This window comes from Myotis davidii, unplaced genomic scaffold, assembly GCF_000327345.1.
Source record: "Myotis davidii unplaced genomic scaffold, ASM32734v1 scaffold678, whole genome shotgun sequence".
Classification (NCBI taxonomy): Eukaryota; Metazoa; Chordata; class Mammalia; order Chiroptera; family Vespertilionidae; genus Myotis; species Myotis davidii.
In genome coordinates this window covers 99,495-106,473 of record NW_006289712.1, presented here as the reverse complement: position 1 = coordinate 106,473, position 6,979 = coordinate 99,495, and positions in this window count along the sequence as shown.

Genomic DNA, 6,979 nt, shown 5'->3' with positions numbered 1-6,979 from the left:
GGAGGTGGGGGGGGGTGGGGGGGGAGAAGGCGGGGGGGGGGGGGGGGGGGGGGGGGGGAAGGGTGTATCTGGTGTGAGCTGCCCTATGACATTTAAGTATAAGTATCTAACAACAAAAATCATCTCTATCTCTGAGTCCTGCTAGCCAAGGTAGATGGGAAGTCTAAAAACCAGTCATTGTTTGGGACAACCCTCCTCTCCCTACGGCCTTCCAGGAACTCCAAAACGTATGTGGGTCTTGGTCTGTGGTTTCCGTTCCACAGGGAGCTGACGCTGCTGTCCCAACCTGGTCTCCCACCATCTTTCAGCATGTGGTGCTTCCTGAACCACCTTTCTCAGCTTCCTGTCCAGGCCGGCCTGTCCTCGAGATGATGAGCAGCTTTGCAACTGCACCACGCCACACCGTAGCTACCGAGGCCGGGGCTTAGTGCTTGCATTTTCCCTGGCACTACACTGCCATATGCCTGCAAAAGCAGCCCTCACCAACAATCTGCATTTGAGCCAACCTCATCTTTCTCCTTCTTTGAGCTCAAATAAAAAACCATGTTGACTGCCCCCTGGTGATAGCAGAGCCTAGAATTTGGGAACAATGGCTTAGCTCTCGCAAAGGAGAGAAATTCATTTATTTCCAGTGACTCAGGAGAAGCATGGCTGTTACCATTTCTAGTAATGGTAACAATAGCATTCCAGGCAGAGCAGACGTGTGAGCAAAGACACAGTGGGGTCCCAGTGTTGGGGTCTATGGAGAGTCTACACCACAGTGTAGGATGTCAGTGGGAGATCAGGCAGGAGAGGGAGGTTGGGCCAGTGGTGAAAGGCCTCGAAGGCCCAGCTAGTAGGACACGTCTAAAATCTAGCTGTCACCTGAAGCAGAGTAGTGACATGACCAGACCTGGAGTTTAGAAAGATCATGGAAAGTGTGTGTGTGTGCGTGCGCCTGCAACAAAAGGTCACTAAAAAACAACTTAACCTACTGCACCCTCCTCCCCACCTGGGTGGGCCTGGGCCTGGTGCTACCCTGTTTCCTGGCAGGGTGATGTGCCATGTGGGGTGATAGAGCTCATAGGCACATGGCTAGATGCTTGTCTCATTTTACCTTGGCTCTTAATCCAAGCAAGGTAAAGGGCAAGGTGGGGAGAGTTTAGCCCATGTCCCATGGGATAGGTGGTAACAAAAACCAGTCAGAGCAGTGACAAAATTAATTTTCTATCCTTGTCCTTGGGAAATAAAAAAGAACAGGTCTTAGAAGATTGTTCTGCCCAGGCTCCTCACCAGAGGCGAGTGGGAGGTTAGACAAAGGCTGTTCATTTCCCCATGATTCCTGCCAGATCCCGTCCAAGGACCTGGCGCTTCCTCTCTGAGCCAAGAAGACGCCTGATGCCCCCTGGTCCTCCAATGACTCCAACGCCACAGGGACTGCCAGCAACGCTGGCGTCAGAATACCCAGAGCCAGGTAATGAGCTGAGGGAAAAGTGCCCCGCTGTGACATTAAGCGGGATTTATTTTCATCCTCTCAGGTTCCCTATTGTACGGCACACTCCTCCGCCCTGCAAATGCTCTGTATTTTGGGCTACAGCTCCAAGGGTGTCAGGGCTGGCTGAGAAATAATGGTTGTCACTGCATCGATGCGCTCTTTCCAAATGCACAAAACAGGAAGGTGACCTGCCGACTCAGTGGAAGGCAATAAACCACACATTCAATTAGAATGACATACATTTAATCACAATTGTCTAATGGTATTTGAGATTTCTTATTTAATCAGCAATGAGACGACCTAGCAATTAATGTTGCTGAAATCGTGGCCCTCCTTGCCAGTACCTTGTTGATTATAAACAAAGCTTCCTATTTTATATCCTCTTTCTATTTCTGGAATTAATGAAATGCTCTAATGAGCTGTATTAAAACATCAATTTCTTCTTTTGTTTCACCCACAAGTTGATCATGGCTTTTAATCAAAATACTGAGTTTGCAGGAGGAGTTTGGGACGTCAGGGTTTACCTGGATGGAGAAGCCAAGGTGGGAGACAGCTGGCCCGGTTCCCTCCAACTCTCCCAGCAGCTTTGGCTTTCCGGAGAGGTCTGAGGACAGGGGCAGCTTCATGGGGGTGTCACCTGTGTGGTTGCACAGGCCCCGTGCTCAGCAGGGCCCTGTGTTTGGTTTGATGCTCTACTCTCACTGTCTGCTTTTTTCTTTATCTAAAAATATAGAGAAGGAGAGTAAGATGAAAAGAATCAGAGACAGAGACACAAAGACAGAGAAATAACTCTTAAGGTAGTTGGAAATCTAAAGCTTGAGAAGAGGGCATTGAATGAGCTTTGGTCTCTGAAAAATCAAGCATTGTCTCCACAGTCAAGAGTATTTAGTTTGGATAATGGGAAGACAACTGAAAAAGAAATGATAGTATTTTTCTTTTCACATTCTATGTGACTTCCTTTATATGGGGTACGGAGAAAAGCAAATTAGTCAATGATGCTAGCTGTCAAGGTAGTTACCTCAGGGCGGGGCACTGACTGGAAGAGACACAGAGGAACACCGCAGTCTGTTTCTTGATTTGTGTGGTGGTCACCTGGAGTGGACCTGGAGTGAACATCAAGCTTACACCTTAATTATTAAGCTAGTAAAAAGTAACCTATAGTCGTGTGATTCAGTGAGCTGGTCTGGGTGAGAAGGAATAGAGCTTTTTGATATGAGCAGTTTCGGGGCATTGGGTCCTGGTCAAGTTCCCCTTAAAAAAAGTCCGGGCCTCTAAGAATACTTTGTGCCCTTGAGTAAGACCCTGGAACTCTTGGGGCTCAGTTCCCTCTCAGGGGATTGGATCCAGAGATCTCCAGGGCCAGTTCCCTCCATTATGCCTCCTTTGAGAAGGGGTGGCATTTCCCTCCTATCCCAAACAGGGCTACTTAGGCTCATCTCTCACTGTCCTGAAAGTCTTCATACCTTTTGAAAGAGACCCCACGTTTTCATTTTGCACTAGGTCCTGCAAATGATGTAGCTGGTGCTGTTTGAGGACCTGTCAGCACTGGCCACTCCTTGAGTTAGTACTGCGGACTCTAAGCTAAGGGGGGCAGTGTGTGGAGTGGGCAAGAAGTGGTTGGGTTGGGAGAAGGTGAGGTATAGTCTGTCCTTGGGTTTCCCAATGGTTTTTTATGTACCTGAAGCTCCCTTCTTTTTCTGTCTTAAAGCCTGGGCTATAGGAATAGCAAATAAAAACAGACGTCAATAAAAGGGAGCATGAATAGAAATTTTTTTTTGGAGGGGGAAACGTTTCCCACCCCTGAAATTCATTTAAAAAATGATGTCTAACATTTATTGAGTAACCTACCACGACCCAAGAACTGTTCAAAGAAATGTTCAAAGCACTTTACATATGTTAGGTAATGTAATATTCACAACAACCTTATGAGATGAGTACTATGATTAACCCTAGTTTGGAAACCAAGGTGAGAAGGTTCAGCAAATGCATTGTTCCAAACCTTCCTTTTTTTCACCTCACTATATATCTCAGAGATAACTGAATAGCATCTATAGATCTCTCTCATTGAAAGTTGTAGAAGGATTTAAACTGGTGGCCCATGTGGAATAGAACAAAGAGAATGGAGAAAGCCAAACCAATTGAGTAGCTTGTTCAATAATTCTGATTATTTTTATGCATTCATTCATCAAATATTTATTTAAGTTTTTGCTGGGCTCTGTGATATCAAATCACATAAGAAATGGTCCTTGCCTTCAAAGAGCTCGAGGGAGCTAAGACAAGTAAACAAATAAATAATCATGCAATGTGCCAAAGTGTTGTAACTGGAGTGAAGTGACAAGTGTCTGGACTGGGAAAGCTCCCTGAGATAAAAAATGAGACGGCTAGAATACTTTTTCTTTGGAAAAGTGTCAGCAGGTACAGTCTGATAAAGGGCAGCCGCAGGTCCTCCTGACAGGGTGACTCACACAGTTTTCATTTGTCCTGTACCCTCTCATCTGCCCGGTCTCCCCCACCCCAGCCCCATGCACCCGAGGACAAGGCTGAGAAGGGGCTCATGATGGAATTGTGGCTTCTCACCTTTGCAGCTCTAACTCCTGCCTGGCTATAGCGCAAACGGTGAGCAAATTCTTGATTATGCACGAAGATGAGCTTCTGATTCATTTTTGATGTTCAATGTTATGAGGCAAACTCCCTGGCCATCTGTTCAAAGGAGGAACATGTTACATATTTGGATTATTTTATTTTTATCTTAATCAAGTGGCAACTTTCCATCTTGATGCATCTTAACCTGAGCAGTTGTGGTTGGAAGGCAATGGGCTTGAACAGACTGATGAGCGAGGGGGAGAAGGATATGCCACCTGGTGCAGAGCTGGTGTCAGATGCAGGAGCAGAGTCTCCTCTGCATGGCCCTTTCATCTCTCGATTAGGAGAGAAATTGCAAGCCCTCCAGTGGGCAGCAAAATGCGTAGAGCACCAGCCAGTAGGGGCTCATTACACAAATGGGGACCAAAGACCAAACCGGTCAGGATCTGTTGGTTCTAGCCTGGGGGAGTCTGGGCTGGGGGTGAGGGTCATGAACAGCCCCCTGAAATGGTTAAAGGCAACTGAGCTGAGGGGAGGTAGCTGCAGCTTTCTTGTTTGAAGCAGCCAAAGCACGTTAGCCTGTTTACTGACAGGAGATTTAAGTTTTTCCAGCCATTGGCATTTGATGGAAATGTGCAACTATGTTCTAGGACCTCACAGAATTGGTGAGATGGATTAGAGAGAAATTATCTAGCTATTCATCTTAGTTTGGGTTTTCTTGAAAGAGGATCCTGAAACAAAGGTTGGAGAGCAGTTAGTTTATCTGCAGGTGATGCAAGGAAAAGGAGACAGGGAAGGAGGAAAAGTCAATAGGGAGCTGGTTGCCACAGTGGGCAACTGAGCTCCATCCGGATGAGGCCCCCTCAGAATTGTCCTCTGGCAGGGAGGCTGGTGTGTTTATTCACTGACTTCTAACCGTGTTGGTTGAGGGTTACCCTCAAGGGTGTTAATCCCTTACCTTCAGACTGCTCTTAGCTGAGATCTAGAAAAAAAAGCCCTCAGATAGACAAGCAGAGAGACAAGGAGGGTGCTCAGTTCAGTTCCCTGGACCATGCATGGGAACCGTCTGTCCCAGCCACAGCTGAGACCCAGGGGGGCTGCAGAAAAGAGGTGTGGGGCACAGATAGCATTCCCATGGCCCCTGGAGGAAGGAAGTGGGGAGGGAAGAAGAAATAGGACACACTTACCAAAAGTGACCAGGGTGTGAGTTTTGTGGCCTGGCAGGCACCAACCTCAGTTCCCAAGCTCAGATGGGTAAGAAACCTTAAATCCATTTTTAACCAATCAAATTGGTAAGGAAGTTTAAAAATGGAACTAGTAATTCTGGGGAGCCAAGGTGATAAAGTATTGATGAAAGTGCAAATCAGTACAACCCTTTTGGAAAACAATGTACAAAATTATTAAGAGAATTTAAAATGCCTTGAAAACCATTCTATGGATATAATCAAGTATAGGGTTCAAAACAGGCCTCCCCGAAAAGTGCCATTTTGGCATGTGAATTATTTTGAGCTGAAGATAAGCAAAACCCTGCAGGCTCATGAGAAACTTTTACCTCTCCCTTAAAGAATTTAAACTAGGGGCCTTGCCCATTATAAGAAACTAGAGGCTCAGTGCATGACATTTGTGCAGTGTGTGTGTGTCAGGGGGCGTCCCTCAGCCCGACTTGTGCCCTCTCGCAGTCTGGGACCCCTGGCGAGTGGGTCTAAGCCGGCAGGTGGACATCCCCCGATGGGTCCTTAGTGCTGCCTGGGAGGCAGGAGAGGCTCCCGCGGCTATAAATTCAAGGGGTTCTCACAACTCTCTCCTCAGGCTCAACAATGTGGTAGAATGGCTCACAGAACTTTACCTACTTTACCTTTTATTATATGGGACTAGAGGCCCGATGCACTAAATTTGTGCAGTCCCTGCCACCGTGGCCAAGGGCCTCTGCTGCCTCTGCCACGGTCCCCACCTGCTGCAGCTTTGTCTAGAAGGAAGGATGTCTGGAAGGATATCTGGTCTAATTAGCATATTACACTTTTATTATTATAGATTCCTTTTTTTTAACTTATCTATATGGCAGGAAAAATTACTAATTACTGAAAATCTGCTTTTTTTTATTGTCCTGGAATGACCTTCCTTACCTCTTAAGGCCCAAGGCACCTTACTTTATACCTTAGCTCAGAATGTCATATATATTTTATTTTCCCTTTCTGTCTTTGAATCTCTCATATATGTGGGGTCTGTGACTCTCTCATGTATATAGGATTCCCATGCATATGTATGTAATTAAATTTGGTCATTTTCTCTAAAAAAAAAATCTTAAATTTGTACTTGCTTATAAATTAAACCAGTTTTGGCTCTATGTTCCCACTGTGCTGTGCTGGGGGGACATTTAATCTCATTTTGGGACCCTCCTCCCTGTGTACCAACTCCTCCCCAGGCCCAAGGCTGGCTTAGGTTTCTGTGAGTCACTGTAGGCCTGGGCAGGAAGCTTTGGCTTGTGCAGGTTCCTGTAGAGAACAGGCGGAGATGCTTATATTATGCATAGGGTTTGTTGTTGTTGTTGTTGTTTTTCAAATCTTATTTTGTTTGTTTGTTTTTGGTGGTGGTAACTTTTCTACTTAACTAGTGAGGCTGAGCCAGCTGAGCACGTTCTCTTTCTCTTTTGCAAGCTGCTTTATTTTGCTCACTTTGGAGGTCCCCTATGAATTACCGTGCACAGAGAGTGGCTCTCTGTAAGATGATGTAATAGGTTTTGTGAACAGTTCCTGTCTCACTGTCCTTCCACCAGTAGCTTAATCTAAGAGCTTGTCCCTGCGACCATCACCAAGTGACACAGTGGCCTCTGTGTGTGAGGTACAGCATGAGGCCGGACCTAGACGCTTTGAAAAGACCTTTTAAAATAAAATAAATTGCCCTGACCAGTTTGGGTCCCAGGTT